This window comes from Anas acuta, chromosome 2, assembly GCF_963932015.1.
Source record: "Anas acuta chromosome 2, bAnaAcu1.1, whole genome shotgun sequence".
NCBI classification, from domain to species: Eukaryota; Metazoa; Chordata; class Aves; order Anseriformes; family Anatidae; genus Anas; species Anas acuta.
In genome coordinates, this window is record NC_088980.1 from 83510043 (window position 1) to 83526249 (window position 16207).

The 16207-nt window shown below is 40.7% G+C and overlaps 1 protein-coding gene and 1 long non-coding RNA gene across 3 annotated transcripts in view; both read left to right on the forward strand.

Annotated features, from left to right (window-relative positions):
• The window catches only part of DAP (death associated protein), a 46540-nt gene that overhangs the window by 18397 nt on the left and 11936 nt on the right, over positions 1-16207 (forward strand). The window lies entirely within an intron of this gene.
• LOC137850703 (uncharacterized) lies at positions 22-16030 on the forward strand. Of its 2 annotated transcripts, none has more exons than XR_011092757.1 (4): positions 22-297; positions 962-1039; positions 2234-2982; positions 3709-16030. It is a non-coding gene; the product is annotated as an uncharacterized lncRNA (long non-coding RNA). The 2 variants fall into 2 exon arrangements; XR_011092758.1 differs by lacking the exon at positions 22-297 and adding an exon at positions 316-664.

Below are 16207 nucleotides of genomic sequence, written 5' to 3' on the forward strand. Positions count from 1 at the left end.
AGCAGCTTTGTAGATCTCAGTTGCAAAAGCATTGAGGGCATAGATAATTGCCCTCAATGAATCTGGCCGAGGATAAACAATGAAGTATAGAGGACACTGTGTTTGTTAAGCATCAGCTCCTCAGAGTATAGTGTCATCCTCCCTTAGTAGACTAATGTAGAAGTTCTCTCTGCCATTCTATTTTTATAAATTATTAGCTGCTACACTAGTGAATTATGGGGAGCCTAAGTCCAGATTTTATGTCCCTTTCTTTAGGGATGGAGGGAGGGAAGTCTTCATTTTGTATAGCATCTGAGGGTAAGTTAGAGGTTTGCTGTGTTCACGGTAAGAATTTGTGGGATGACAGGAAGAACAAAGTCACCTAGTAGGAAGAGGCTATTGCAAAAGCTGTGTGCTTGGTGAAGGAGGTATTTCGAAAGAGAAGAGATGTTTTAGTTAATTTAACACATGTTCTTTCATCAAGGAACTGCCTGTCAGGTTTAATTTGAAATGAAACTAATTGTTAGGCTGACAGCTTGATGTGCTGGGAAACTCAATACATGGGTACCAAAATTGTTTTCAGCTGTATTATCTAACTGTTGTTTGACTTAATGAGAAAGGAAGAGCTGAAACATGCATGTTTTCAAGAATGAGTGCCTATAAATCGCACTTCTGTAGAAATAATGTAAGTTTTCGTACTCTTTTCATCAAAGGCTTTAAAAACTGTTTTGTTTTGTAATCTTTGCTAACTAGCGCAAGCATAAAAATACTGCTCGTTCTGGTGACATATTAGTATGTTTAGCCCTATGTTTTTGGTCTTGTTCGTGTTTCCTTTCCTTTGGTGTATCTGGGACAGAGAACAATCTGAATTCCCTAAACTATCAAGATGTAGAACTAAAGCATTAATTTGCATTTTTGGTCATAAGAGATTTCATTAGAATCACTTGAACTTTAAAGAACTAATTGCAAGCTTATTTTACAGTTGGAATTAAAAGGACAACAAAGTCATTTTCTCTGATCAAACCAGAGACTGAAAAGAACTGCTTGGCAACTGGTATAGGTAAGCTTGGAACCAGCTGAATGAGTAATCAGTTTTACTGTGATCTCTTCATACTAGTGCTATTAGGCATTACCTTTTAGGCAGTCACGGAATGCACTTGGTTCTCTCCAAAATGAAAAGAATCTTGAGAAACAGTTCTGCGAGACCAACTTTGAAGTTAGAAGCACAGTGTTTTCTCAGGAAAGTAAGACTTCAGGCACCAACCTGGATTAAGTGCTGTCTTTGAAGACAGCTGCCTTTACCTTTACCACCAGTTTCTTATCTTTGCTTTGTTCCACCAGTTATTTAGTTTTCCTGAAGAAGTAATGTACATTGATCAGCTCTTGCCTTGTGATAGTGGCCACATCTGCACAACAGTACCAGAAAGATTTTAGCACAACTTGTCAAGTTAAAATGACATTTAAATAAATATATGTAGGCATTTGTTTCTTCCTGAAGAATTATTTTTTTTTCTTCTTCTTTGCAATCTGTTATATTTTCAGTTTAGGAGTGTTACTGGTTATTGGCAGCAGAGAAATGTGCCACTTCCTGAATTTCCACTTTGCTTCTGCAACAAGATGTAAATCAGCAGAGGATCCTGGCTGTAGAAATGTGCAGGGCCTAATGTCTCCAAGCAGCGATTTATCAGAGCTAGTTAAAAAGGAGAAGAATTAAAGGTCCTGAGGGGGATGAGTGTCTTTCTAGGATGAAAGCAAAATTCAGGGCACTTGGAAGAAGAGATTGTAATTGTCTGAAAAGATAATGGGAAGGTGAAGCTGTGCAAATATGAGACCTGAACTGTACTCGATAGTGCAGAGGGCCCACTAGTGAGTGAGAAGCCTGCTGAAATTTATATGGAGCTGGGTAGGTAGGGGGAAAGGAAGGAGGAGACTGAAATCAATATTCAAAGTGGAATGGCAGAAGAGATTAAACTTGAAGAACAGAAAGGAGTGCAGAGAAGCTTATTTGCTTCTAATTTTGCTACTACTTTGTGGCCAGGAATTAGATGCAAAGTGCTAGCAGTGTCCTTACCTCATGCAGTGCTGGCCAGTGCAGAGGATGACAGCTCATTGCTGCTATCATTTACTCTTCTGGCTGAAGTGAGAAATACTTACAGTGAATATAAGAAACTGCAGATGTTCATTGTTGTGATGGTCATTATGGTGATGTGTGATAAAACCTGTTCTCAGATTTCTCCTGTTTGTTTTTTAAAAGCATGCAGACCCCATGCAGGCTTAACATCTGTTGACCTGTGTGTAATCCTTCAACCCTTGAAAAGTGATCTTCAGAAGAACAAAAGCTATCCTCCTTTTACTTACCCTGCTGCTGCAAGAGGGATTTCAGGTAGCCTGAATAATATTACTAGGTGAAACTAAGCTTAATACAAATAAATCTGTTTAACCTTCATTGAGTTTTGGTTTAGCAATTCTCTTTTAAAAGCAGCAGGAGCTGTGAAAGACCTGTCTATTTTTTTCAGACCATTGTTAAATGGAAGCATAAGTTGTGTTTTGGAGCTGATTACAGGTGTGTGCTGACAGCAAAGGCAATGGCGAGACTTCAAAAAATCTCTCAACTGCGGATTGCCAAGCTGGAGGGGAACAGATGAAGGCAAATAGCTGTTGATGAGATAAATAGCAGGGAACTGATTACAGTATGCTTTCATTAGCTATTATCAGCTTTGTTAAAGGTTTGTTGTTGATCACTGGAACCAAATTGCCTGATGTAGGTTGGTTTAGGGTACTATGCTTCTAAATTTCTTGTGAACTACAGTGTGTTACTACCATGCTCCAGGCTCTGGACTATAGGATAATTCAGGTTCAAGAGGACCTCTAGTCTGGACTGAAATCAGGGTCAGCTATGAAATCAGATCAGGATACTCAGGGCTATATCCAGTGTGGTCTTGAAAAGATGGAGCCCACAGAATCCCCCTGAGCAACCTGTTTCACTGCTCGACTGTCCTCAGGGTAAGTTCCTCCTTACAGCCCATGTGGACCTCTCATTTCAATTTATGCCCATTGCCTGTTATCCTGCTACCACACACTGCTGTTCAGAGCATGGCTGCATTTTCTTGATAGCCTCCTTGTAGGTATTGGCAGGTTATTGTTAGGTTTCCCCCAAAGCAGCTGAACAAACCCAGTTTGTTGTGCCTTTCATCACAGGCTGAGTGGTCCAATGCCCTGGTAATCTAGGTGGCTCTACTGAGCTCACTCTACTATACTGATGTGTTACATATTTGAAGCCCAAAACTGTATGCAGTATTCCAGATGTGGTCCAGTGAGTACTCAGCAGAAGGAGATAATCTCCAATGCAATCTCCCCATATTCCTCTCTGCTGGCAGGGAACACTGCTGGCATGTTCAGTTTGCTCTTCACCAGGACAAGAAAAACACAGTATTAGATGTAAAACTTTCTGATCTCTTCTTTGGCCTTGTCACCTACAGCCTCTATTTTATCACTTAGCACTCTGTGTTAGGTTTCTCTCTGGTTTAGCTTCAGGTGTCTCTTCCTCTCTTCTGCAAATCCCAATCTGTCTTTTTTTTTTATATTCATCTGTTCCTGCTTTTCCTGTGAAGCTCATATTTTCTGCACTTAAACCTCTTGAGATTTGTCTGTGTAAGGGTATATAATAGGGACAACACAGAAGCAATGATAATAAAGCTTAGATGGTGTTTTATGTGTTGTTCTTGGTAGATATTGCAGTCTGCTGAAATTGCAGGAAGTCCCATTTGACCTATGAAGCTTTGAGGAATCTTGTACAGGGTGAGCTGTATTCACTCTACCTGAGCACAGGCCTAGTAAGTAATTGCAAGCACAAATATTTTCAAAGCATAACTTACAAACACAGATAAAATACCTCATTAGACCATTGGAAATTTAGATAAGCTTTTGGGCTTGTGTGCTTTTTTTTTACATTTCAAATATGAAGACTTCTGTTTCACACCTGAAAGTACCTACACATCTTGCCTTGCCCGTGTTCTTATGTCATCGTGTGATGAATGCTATCTGCTGTCACCTCAAGGACCCCTTATATTTTTTTTGCCCCCCTCTCACAAATGCTGGAGGAAACATTCCTGACAAGGACGCATCAGTTGAGGCTTTCCTCTAAGCTGTGATAATACTACTGATTCGTAAAGTTCCAGTTTTCATGTGGCAGAACAACTTATCTTCCCACTGAAGCTAGTTATTCAAACAGCTGGGCTACACCCCTTTTTTTTTCTCCCGTGAGAAGAATTCTACCTGCAGAGGGTAAGTAGCCTCTTTGCTGTGTGGGAAGTCAAGTCCCGGTGGGATCTGTCTGAGTTCTGCTGTCAGTCATACATGAATATTTCAAGAAGCATCAGGTTGAATTTTTTTTAAAGTTGAGTAGTAATATGCTCTGACTTCTGTATAGCTAGAGGTGTTCCAGTGAATCACGTTATGTGAATCCAACCCTTCTGAAGTCACCTCATGTGACTTCTGGTGTGCACCTTTTTTTTTAACCTTCCCTTACTTGATAAATTCCAAGAATTATCTATTTCTGGAAAACAATCCTTAGCCAATCTGTATGGTGTTCTTAAACTACCTTTTTTTTTTTTTTTTTCTCTCAGATACCTTGTCCTGTGTGTCATTTCTCAATTTGTAGAATACATAATGCAGAGCATGTGGGATTATCATTCCTCTGTTGCAAGTACTTTAGTGCCTCAGAACAGTTCCTGCGATGGATAAGGATTCATTTTCACTGGGACAGACATCTTGGATGAAGTTCCTAAAACTAGAGAAAGTGAGGAGTAATGCATGAAGTTATGCTGCCAGAGTACAGAACAGGAATAGGTGGCCAGGGAATCCTGATGTTACACAGGAAAGTTGGATCAAGTGAATTGAGGCTGGGCCCTAGAACGTACTTTGATTTGTTAGGATTGGCAACTTACCTTCTTGCACTGACACGCAGCCTCGTCAGTTGTGAGAAAAAAGTAATGAAATGACCTCTCAGGGCTACCCTGTCTGTACAGTATGCTTCCCAATGTTTCCTCTGCATCCTAGTAGGAAGCAGTTTAAAACATTGCTGGGCAGAGGGTATGTGATTTACAGGTTTGATTACTGGCACTTAGGATTGCAGAATGCCTTTGGCTTCCAGTTCTTGGTAGCGCAGGTGAGCATCCCATCCAGCTGTTAGCACGATCAGAAATGATTCTTGATTGAAGTGGCTAATAATTGTAGACCTTAAGAAGAAGTACCTTCATAGATTTTATTGTACACTCTGTTATTTGACCTTCTTAGAGTCTGGAGACTCATCTCAAGATTGCTGATGATTTTGAAAGTTTTCTTTGTGTTCCTTCTTGGTTTAACTTTCAGTTCTTGCGATGTTCTTTCCTCACCCTGACAGAATATCCTTCAACAAGTAGATACTGGCAGTGGTCAGTCCTGGGTTGAACCCTAGCTGTTCATCAGACTACTGCTGGTCAATCTACGAAACATAACAAAAACATGTCTTTTAAGGCAGTCAATCCATTAAGTATCTGTGTAACGGTATCCTAATTACACACTCCTATACTTCAGTGTGCCCCTATGTGCTTATAGCTCCTCTAAGCAAAGCAGGCTAGGATATTAGAATGCTTGAATTCTTTTAGCAGAAGCTAAGTTCATGAATGCCAGGAAAGAGAAAATTGAATGCTGTTGTGTAGATAGTGCTATGTACAAACTGTTTTATGTAGATAATAATTTTAAAACCTTGTGTAAATCCCAAACTTTTTGGGGGATGCATATGTTCTACTGCTGAAACTTCCTATTCTGCCTTTTGTAGAGGAATGTATGTACATAGTTGATTGTAAACCACTGGAAAAAGTAAATGTGTATATCATAATTTGTTTATAGTTCAGTAATTACGTTGGGTATTTATTGCAGAATAATACTATGTAATCTTGTATATGTCTCAACTTCAAAAATTCTAATTGTTCTACATGGAGCTATCTTTGGCACTTAAAAGTTTCACTTAAGTGAAAAGCTGTGAGCCAAATTCATCAAACTACATGAAAATAAAATGGTTTGAAGAGAAGATCTTATTTGTATGTACCAGTAAAGTCCATTAATCTTCAAAAAAATTTTGTTTGTAACTGGCATATCAATCCCACCCTTGCAGTTGAATTTTTGTTTTCATGAAGTACACAAGAGAAACTTGCAATACAGTGAGAGTTGTACTTGACTCAACAAAGGAAAGAAGAAAATTCCTAAGTTTAAAAGCACCTTCAAACAGGGCAGGAAGGAAGAGCCAGCAGACTGCAAGCCAGTCAGCCTCATCTCCACAAGGTGATGGAACAACTGCTCCTGGAAATCACTTCTAAGCATTAGGACAAGAAAGTAATCAGGAGTAGTCAGCAGGGATTCACCAAGAGAAAGTCATGCTTTACCAAGCCGATAGCCTTCTACAGTGAATTCATTGGCTTGGTAGACAAGGGAAGAGCAGTGAATATCTGCCTTCAGTTGATTTATGGGCTGGATGAGCAGACGGTGAGATGGGTAAGACCTGACTGTGAATGGTCAAACTCAGAGGACAATAATTAGTGGTGTGAAGTCCAGTAGCAAGCGTTGCACCCCAGGTACAGTTAAACAGAGTACTGTTCAATATTTTCAGTAGTGGTCTGGATGCTGGTCCGAGCACACCCTCAGCAAGTTTGCAGAGACCGCAAATGGGAGGGGTGGCTGACGTGTGAGATATTTGTGCTGCCATCCAGAGGGACCTTGACAGGCTATAGAAAGGGCCTTTCACAGGAACCTCATGCGGTTCACCAAGGGGAAGTGCAAATCCCTGCACCTGGGGAGAAACAACTAATGTGTTGGGGCCACACAGCTGGAAATCGGCTTTGCAAAAAAAGACATGGGGATCTTGGTGGGCACCGAGTCAGTCATTTCTAGCAAAGAAGGCTAACTGTGGCCTGTGCTGTGTTGGCAGGTGTGTTGCTAGCTGGTCAAGGGAGATGGTCCTTCCATTCTGCTCAGCATGGGGAGGCAACACCTGGAGCACTGTGACCAGTTCTATGTCCCCCCAGTGCGAGAGACATGGGCATACTGGAGTGAGTAGTGAAAGGCATCAGAGTTGATTAGGGATCTGGAGCACCGCTCCGATGAGGAAAGGCTGAGAGAGCCAGGACTGTTCAGCCTCAAGAAGAGAAGGCTAAAATACCTAAAGGTGTGTGTAAGAAGATGGAGCCAGGCTCTTTGCATTGGTGCCCAGTGCCAGGATGAGAGGCAGTGAGCACGAACTGGAAGGCAAGAGAGGTTCTTTCTGTCTAAACACCAGGAAGCCCTTCTTTACTGTGTGGTGATGGAGCACTGGCACAGGTTGCCCACAGAGTTTGTGGAGTCTCCCTCTTTGGAGATCTTCAGTAGCCACCTGGATGTGGTTTGAAACAGATGACCTCCAGAGGTCCCCTGCAATTATCAGCCCTTCTGTAATTCTGTAATGGACTGCGCTGTAATTACAGCTCTGTGATTTTTTATTATTTGTGGTGTTTGTCTTCCAGATTTAGTGGTTCTTGTAGTTCTTAAAAGTCAGGGGAATCACTGAAGACAGTTTTACTTTATGAATTGTGTAAACAGTAAGTACGGTGAATAGGTTAGGAATTAGTTTTTTCCGGTACTGTGAGCAGCCTTAAGAGACGTGTATCATTTTAAAGGAGTAATATAATCCAAGACAGCAATTTTAAATCAATCCAAAGTGCAGTGACCTTTAGTGAGAGTTGTCTGGGAGGAAGCACTTTCCTTTGTGCCACTGTCTAGGAGGAGCCAACTAAGCAGCAAATGATGGAGTCTGGATGGTCTAGCAGAGTCACTTAGCTTTTTCAGGGTGAAGCTTTGTGTAGGTATTCCCAGATGTTACTAATTGTGGGTGGAGTAATTGTGGTTACTGATTCTGGCGGGACAACTGAAAGCTAGTTCTTGGTTGTCTCTACAAGCCCACTGGTCCAAACTGTCTGATTTGATTTCTGACCAACAGAGTGCCAGTGTGAGATAACTGTGTCTGCAAAAAACGCTCGTATGCAGTGACACACTGTATAAAATATAATCAAATATAACAGTGACATACAAAGGAAGAAAAACCCAGTGGTCTTCCAAGTGGAACGTGCTGCAAATTGCCATGGGCATTTGAATCTCCAGAGATATTCTGCCCTGAGCACTGAGCAAGTGCAGCAGTGTAGTGATGAGCCTGTTATCTGTAGCCTGGTGCCTGTTGGCATGGCCAGCAGAGCCTGAGCTAACAGTCAGGAAAACCACCAGGGAAGATCACGAAGTGCAGGTCAGGAACAAGGTCATGATAGCAATGGTGTTTGAGGTTTGCCTCTGATTTCTTTGTCTCTTCTGTACTTTGAAGGACTGAGCTCTCTTGGCTGTCAAGTCTGTGTTTTGCACAATGTTGCATTTCCTTATCGCAGCCAAATTGTTCACAGGAGAATATTGGTTAGATACAGAAAACCAGCTGACATAGACTAGAGGAAGCAAGACCAAGCTGTGGACAACAAGCTCTCTTGCTTTGTCCGCTTTAATCAGTGCATTCGCTCTCAACTTCTGTTGGCATTTTATCTAAGGATTATGTCAGATGTTTGCCTTTTGCTGTGCTTCTTTAACAGTGGTCATTCAGGCTACGTTCTACTGAAAATTCAGAAGCGGTTTCTTGAGTGCAAGTACCCTGCTTGAGACTCTTCACAATTTTCAGAGATACAGTATTCCTATTTACATCAGATGAAGTTATGAATGCCTAATCCGTGTGAAAACTAGGGCAGGTTATATTCATGTAAATACCCAAATTTCAAGTCAGCCTGGTTTAGATTTTTAATCGATTTTTTCCTCAAGATTACCGTACCTAAAAGAAATAATAATAACAGGTGATGAAGTTGCCTCCTATGCCAAGAATGTCAGTGAGACCATTAAGCGAAATCAATATGAGAATTTTTGAGCACTTGATTAGCTGATGGGAAGGTTATGCGAGACTGCTTGCCAGTGTGTGAGGTGCGGCTTTGCAGAGGCAGCTGGATAGGCTAGATCAGTGGGCTGAGTCCAATTGCGTGATATTCAGCAAGGTTAAATGCAGGATCCTGCTCTTGGGGCATAACAACCCGATGCAGTAGTATAGCAACTGGGAAACTTGCCCAGCTGAAAAGGAGCAGGGGTGCTGTTTGACAGCTGGCTGAATGTGAGCTAGCAGTGTGCCCAGGTGGCCCAGAAGGCAAATGGCATCCTGATCTGTGTCAGAAATAGTGTGGCCAAGACTAGGGAAGTGATTGTGCCCTTGTCTGTGGCAGTGGTGAGACTGCACCTCAAATACTGTGTTCAGTTTTGGGTCCCCATGAAGGCTACTGAGTTGCTTGAGTGTGGAAAAGAGCAATAAAGCTGGTGAAGGGAATAGAAAACATGGCTTATGAGGAGCAGCTGAGGGAAGTGGGGTTGTTTCTTCTGGAGAAGAGGAGGCTCAGGGGAGACGTCATTGCCCTCTACAACTACCTGAAAGGAAGTTGTATTGATGTGAGTGTCAGTTTCTCTTCTCAGGTGACAAGTGTTAGGACTAGAGGAAATGGCCTCAAGATGTGTCAAGGGAGGTTCAGGTTGTATGTTAGGAAGCGTTTCTTCATGGAGAGGATGGTGAAGCATTGTAGCTGGAGGTATTTAAGAGATGTGTGGATGTGGCATAAAGGGACAAGGTTTAGTGATGACACTTGATAGGTCAGGTTGATGATCTTGAAGGTCTTTTCCAACATAGATTATGATTCTGTGATTCTGTCTAGAGAAGGACAGGAATTACACAGAGGTGTGCTTTCTTAATAATGAATGGGTCCGACTAATGTTTTCATGTAGAATTTAATGTAGAGTTTCCATTCTGCCTTGGCACCCTACTATTACGTGAAGCTTTGCAAAGCAAATGCAGATGCAAATCAGCATGACTTCTTTTACTTCTGATAATGATCACAGCTCGCTCCCCCTTTAGCACAGGCTGGGAATATCCTTCATGTCACACATCGTGATCGCGCTGTGCCAGAACAGAACAGATTCCAAGGCTGGGTGATTGCCTGCTGTTGACACTTGCTGGCTTCCTATTTGCAAATGCATCTTTTGGTGCTCTCTTTTGGCAGAATGAGAGTGCTCGTCGTCCCTGCATGGACTACAAAACACTTGGATCACTTCTTCATGTGACATGAATAAAATACGTGTTTGAGGGGGAAACACATGGAAAAGGGGGAAGAAAGTGCACAAAAATTCTAATGTTTCTCCCTTTGTACGCTTAATAAGGTTGTAGCTGAGTTCTTTGTTTGGACCAGGCAGTAAGCCCATGGCAATATACCCATTAGTGATACCCTGCAACATCTACAACAAGGGTTTTCATGGACAAATCAATGGCATTTTTGCAATGTATTTTCATAATCTTTCTCTACTATTTGTATTATCTACAAAACAAGGTACATTTATGGCTAATAATTCGAAGTGGCTTTGATTAGGCAGGATTTGCATTTAGAAAGGTTAACAAAAGTTAACAAATTTAATACCATTTTAGCAGAAAGATCAGAAGCTAAGGTGTCTTTTCAGTTTATCAGTGTTCCCTGTAGTTTGTTGCTCCTATCAGGTGCCTGAAGCCATGAGAAGTTTGATGCTGAAATTTGCAGGAGTTCAAGCAACAAACTTTGGATATATAGAACAGCCAGAGAGTTTTTTTAGATTTGTGTTTAAAAGTGTGTTGTGAATATAAAATGAAGGATCAGAATGTATCAAAGCTGTGTATTTTTTCAGGCCATAGTGCTTTTGCAGTAAGTAAAGAAACATGGTTGTTTAACTTGCAGCATAGGGCTGAATTTTCCAAATGACTGAGGCTAAAGGTAGGTTGAACTTTCAGACTTTTGGCAGATAGCATTGAGCATGTGTTTATTTCCTTGTATAAAGAGGTATACTGTGCTGGATATTTACTGGGCTACGTATGCCTGGCTGTGAGGTAGTGGTTGGCTTCCCTTCCTGCATCCTTATTTACAGCTTTTGTTATTTGAACGAATCTTCTTTTTGCTTCAGTCCTCCATTATCCTTGTAAGAGATCTCCACTACCAATCTGGAGGTAGGGCAGATTAATTGTTGCCTTGCTATAATTGTAGTTTCAAGGCGGTTTAATTGTATCTCACGAGGATGTTAGTTCTCGCTTCTGATATTCAGGATTTTCAGTGCCCTGTTGGAGAACTCACCAGTCCTCTTGCTGTACTTCAGTGATCCTGTTGCAATGAACTGAAGCTCTGCAATACCTGCCTGTTAACTGCCTCCCTGGTTATTTTTTAATGGAAGCACATCTGAGCCTGCAGGTTTCAGCCCTAGTTCTCGTAACAAGAAGTGCTTCTCTTGATGTCTCTTACTGCCCTGTTATTTAGGCCTGTCACAGGAACTTAACCTTCCACCATGTTTTAGCAAATCCTTTTCCCCATCCTTTCCCTCTTTTTGCCCCTACAGTTTACTGTTCTGTACTTACATGCCTCTTATTTAAAAAATAACAAGCAAAAATTGAGCTATCTGTTCCTTGGGAAGAATGGGCCCTCTCTTCTTACTTCTACCCATAGCACGAGTAGCGTGCTTCCTTTGTGATTTCTCTGAACAGTGGTTTGTGCTAGTATATATGTGTTGCACTGGGAAATGTTGCTGCTTCGTAAATGTAGCAGAGCTTCATAAAAAAGAATTCTTTTATTGCTTGAAGCTCCTTTACACTCTTTTACTTTCTACTTCCCTTGATATGTACAGCAACGTGCGAGAATTGCTGCTGTAAAATTTGTGGAAATTTCCTTCATTGCGACTGGAAGTATCTAGACAAGATCCCTCTGATAGACAAAAAAGAAATTAAACTTCACTTTGCAGCTGGCCATTATGTTGCAGCAATAGCATTGCTGTCATCTGGGTGCCTAGGGTATGTCTCGACGGACTTCTTCTCTATAAAGATTTTAAATAAATATGACAGGAGCCCAATACCCTTCTGTCAATTTTAATGTCATAGCAGCAAGAATTCAGAGCGAGTATACACAAGAGGTCTGTCTTCTCTTCTGAACGTGCAGGTTCATAATAGGAATGCCACACTGGTTAATACAAAATTTTGCCATAAAGATAGAGGATGAAAATTAGAAAATGGTTTGGCCTTTTGATAAATTAAAGGTGTTCTCTTTACAGCTAGTCTTTTTGCTTTCTTAGTGGGGATAAAACTCAAAATGAATGGGTAGGTATTTGGTATGAAAAATCTGCAAACTTTTTTTTGCTGGTTGAAGGTTTATATGTATCAGTTTATAAAACAATCTCAGGAAAGAATGTGAAAGGAGGATTATGAATGAATACAAAAACAAGCAGTAAAAGTGTCCAGAGTTGTTATGGCTTTTTGTTCTTTGGGTTCATAAACATAACTGTCATGTTTTGACCAAAAACCTGCAGTACTTCCCCTGACTGTTTTTTTAATCCTCCATCAGAGACTTAATTTTCACTGGACCCCAGCATGTTTCTGGGGGGAGAGTCCTGCCTCACCACTTGATTTGCACCTGCCATATGGAAGGGAATCACTACAAGACCGAGAATGTGTGGCCACAGACCACATATTGCAGAGGTTTTGAGCTATTTCTGAGATCACATGAATTCAGGAGAGTTTACCTGAATCAGGCAGTGCATCATCTTATGCTCCAGACTGCAGCAAAATTTGGTTGCTACAAATTCCCAATCTTTTTATTTACATGTGAAGTGATTGTGCTGTAAGTTAGAGGTGTGTTTTAGGAAAGCAGCAGGTTTGGAGCAGTGTTACCCGTAGTCCTCACTCCTCTGAAAATAAACAATTTGATGATTAACTTGCCATTGTGCACAGTTAATGTGTTACCATTAAAAACAAACAGAAAGCTATTGATTTGAGAGCTAGTCTTTGGGAGCTAAGAGACAGAGGCAGCTAGAGGTTGAGGGAATAGAGGATGGGATCATTGCCTTCCTTGTACCCTCTACCAAAAAGTACCATTAAAAATTTCCTCTTGGTTCCTGCTCCTGCAGATGTTGAGCTTCCTCTAACCACTTGCTTTTGTAGTTTAATCTAAACGGAGCTGTTTTGTACTGAATTCTTAAAATCAGCATTATGCAGTAAGTCCCAGCAGCCTGGTGAGTCTTAGTAGTGGGAAGGGACGTAAGGAAATGTTATAGAAGCATGAACTGAAAAACAAACAAAAGGATATATTTTTTTTGCAATTGAAATGTCTCATATTTACAAAATATTTCTTCAAAATGTGAACATTGAAAAGAATAAGCCATCAGTCACACTGCTTGATGAACTGTCCTGCACTATAGTGTTACAAATGTGCACACCTGGCTGTGTGTGTGTGATGGAAGGTGCACTTACTGCAGTAATTGCTATTTCCATTTTTTTAATTGTTTGAAAATCTCATTCCGGTATCATATGTTATCCATTAATTTTCAGTGATTTACTGGGACTCCATTGCTCTGTTGACATCTACAGAGTAAAAATGACCTACTGAATTGGTAGAGTTCTCCACCTTTAGATGTTGATGGATTTCTAGAAAAGCTATGTCCTATTTCAATAGGAAATTATTAATTAAAATGTTTGTATGTCCAGGTACACACAGGATGATAGAAATGGCTCTTTGAAGTGTACAGGAGAATCAAGGGTTCTTCTGATTTTTTTTTTTTTTTTTTGCTAATTTAACTTGGATTGATGCTTAGGTGCAATTTATTTTTAAAATAAATGTGCTTTACTTATGTCTGTTGTCCCTGATTTCAAAGGTAAGGAAGTTGATAACATATTAAGTCAACTCCCGTTATTATATTGTCTCTTTTAATAATATCCAGACAGTAGCCAGAGGTACTACCACTATGCAGATGTTTTGGAGAAGCCGTGTTCTTGCTGAGGACACCCCATAGCTACAATTACAGAAACATAACTTCAGACAGCGCTCTAGCAAGAAATGCGCCACCAGGTAGTGGATACGGTAAAATGAGTCATTTTTACAGTCTTTTTATTTCTGTTGTCATCTGCATGGAAACGACCAGTGTAAAATACTATTGCAAACGACTGGTATGAAGTACCAACAGTATTACTGCTGTTTAATGAATTTAAATTCAGCTGAGACTCTGGATGCTTGTTTTAATTCCTCAGACCGATCTGTTTGTCCTCTAAAAGCAAAGCGAAGAAGCAGAGCTATGTACGTGTCACAGAGAAAGGTGTAATCTAAACATGTTATACTAAGTGTTTGATAATGAATGGTAGAAACCAATGTAGCCAAGCGGTTAGCTGCCCTCTTGCAGGTGCTATAACACTTGATTAAGGAACAGAAGCTCTGTAGCTGGTATTAATACATGCCATTCAAACAAACGTACTGGGATGTGACAGATCTAACAGACCGAACTAGAAAATTAGCAGTTGTTTTTGTTAAATTAACAGAAAAATCGCTAGAGGTATTGACATGCAGGGGTTTTTAGTTGCTTGAAGACTCCTACATCCCATTTAAATGAATGGGTACTATTACAGAACTATATTCAGATTTAACAGCACATTGATCCGTTATCCATTTGAATTGCCACAGAATTTATTATCACTTAAAAATCTGGACATTTGTTTCACAGTGAGTGAAAGTTTAACATCCAAGAACTCCTCTTGAAATCCTCAGACTGTAATGCTTTAAATCCCATTGCTATTGATTTCTTCAGGGTCATTTTGTGTGTGTTTCCTCAGTATGAAGTTCCAGTCCCATTGACATTAGTGGAAGTTCTGCAGTTGATTTTAGTAATATCAAATGTTGACCTTCTGGATTAAACCCTTAAGATAAATAAGAACGGAAGAAACCATCTGTTCTGACTGTTCAGGTGGCTGGATGCTTCTAGCTGAAAAAGGAAGATTCTGGCTGTCCTAGCACCACGGATCAGCAGCATGGGGGTAGCAGTGGTAGCAGAGGAATTAAGTGGTTGCTTCCTGGCAGGTCAGTGGAGGTTGTTTTCTCTGTGGAGAAATTCAGTTTCTCAAAGTTCACTTAAACAAATAGCATATAGCAATTAAATAGCAAATAAATTAAATATATTTGTTTAAATAGCATATTAAACAAATAGCATATTTTTTTAAGTGAACTTTGAGAAACTGAATCTCTTTGAGAGCTTTGTTCTGTGCCTTCTGTCGTATTAAAAACCTAGCTGGGCTAAGTTCATTAGTGACTAGTTTTTTTTTTGTTGCTTGGTTTTTACTATTAGAAATAAGCTGTTAAATTGAAAACATTTTTTAAACTCTGTCTTCTGTTGCTTCTTTATGAGCTCTAAATACAAGAATACAGAAAGCATGATTCCTTTGCTTCCTGCGTCTGAATTAAGAGGATGTTTTTGTTCTAAGATTTGCTGGTCTCTTATTCCTATGACAAGATTCATTCCTCTTGAAATTGCACTTGCCACTGGATGGTAAGGAGGATTGTGTCAACAATGTTGGAAAGGTTTGAACTAAAGCATGTTCCTGGCCAGGCGACTTGCACAATCTTCAGCCTGGGATCTGACAGTGCAAGACATAACCTTCCAAAGCACCCTTGGTTGTGCTTGGAGCCTTCCCAGGTGTGGCATTTTGAAATGGGCAAGAATTTTGTCACCATCTCTTCTGCTGCAGGGGGAGCTGTGAATATCCACAGGAGTAACAAAAAGGCTGATTTTTGTCTGTGTTGGCATTGGAGAAACTCATGCAACAGTAAGTCACTACTGCAGTACGGAAACTGCGCCACATGTGTAGTGCAGAATTGGGTTAAGGAGGCTTCTTGTAATAGTGCTGTGGATGTGGGAGATGGTGTAGTATTTACATACATGAATATGCATACGTGTCTCTCTGTGTCTAGAGTGTCGTTTGGAGTAATAAGGAAAGATAATGCAATTGTTGAAAGCGATAGAGTGAAATGTGCACGTCTGCTGCATTAGTTAATGGCTTGAGGCGTGTGAAGGCGAGGGTGAGGTATGGCTTCTAACAGCTGTGATTGGGACGTTCTGGGCCACTGCTGCGTGTCTCTGCGATGAACAAATTCACCAGGACAGGAGTGAGAAGCCTTCAGCCTTCTCATTAGCTTCTAACTTCTGCATCCCCTTCGTCGCACTCACATCACGTATTCCTAGTGCAGTGTCAATGGCATTTTTCAGATTCTACTCCATCTTCCATCTGCTACAGATGTTGGAGGACCTGCAACAGTGCTGCAACTGAATA